Genomic DNA, 668 nt, shown 5'->3' with positions numbered 1-668 from the left:
TATATTTCGACGCACTCTAAAGATGTTTGGATGCACTCTAACTATGTTTCGACGCACTCTAAACGTGTTTCGACGAACTCTAAACATCTTTTGTTGCACTCTAAACATGCTTCGACGCACTCTAAATATGTTTTGACGCACTCTAAAAATGTTTCGATGCATTCAAAACATGTCTGGATGCACTCCAAAAGTGTTTGGACACACTCTAAACGTGTTTGGACGCACTCTAAACGTGTTTCGATGCTCTCTAAGTATATTTCCACGCACTCTAAACATGTTTGGATACATTCTAAGTATGTTTTGATGCACTCTAAATATGTTTCGACGAATTCTAAACGTGTTTTGACACACTCTAAACGTGTTTTGATGCTCTCTAAGTATATTTCGACGCACTCTAAACATGTTTGGATGCACTCTAAATGTGTTTGGACGCACTTTAAAAATGTTTTAATGCACTCTAAACATGCTTGGATGCACCCTTATTATGTTTACACAAACTCTAAACATCTTTTGTTGCACTCTAAATATGCTTCGACGCACTCTAAACATGTTTTGATGCACTCTAAAAATATTTTGATACACTCTAAACATGTTTGGATGCACTCCAAAAGTGTTTGGACACACTCTAAACGTGTTTCGATGCTCTTTAAGTATATTTCGACGCACTC

This window comes from Tarenaya hassleriana, unplaced genomic scaffold, assembly GCF_000463585.1.
Source record: "Tarenaya hassleriana unplaced genomic scaffold, ASM46358v1 Cleome3, whole genome shotgun sequence".
Lineage (NCBI taxonomy): Eukaryota > Viridiplantae > Streptophyta > Magnoliopsida > Brassicales > Cleomaceae > Tarenaya > Tarenaya hassleriana.
Note: the sequence above shows the minus strand (reverse complement) of the source record.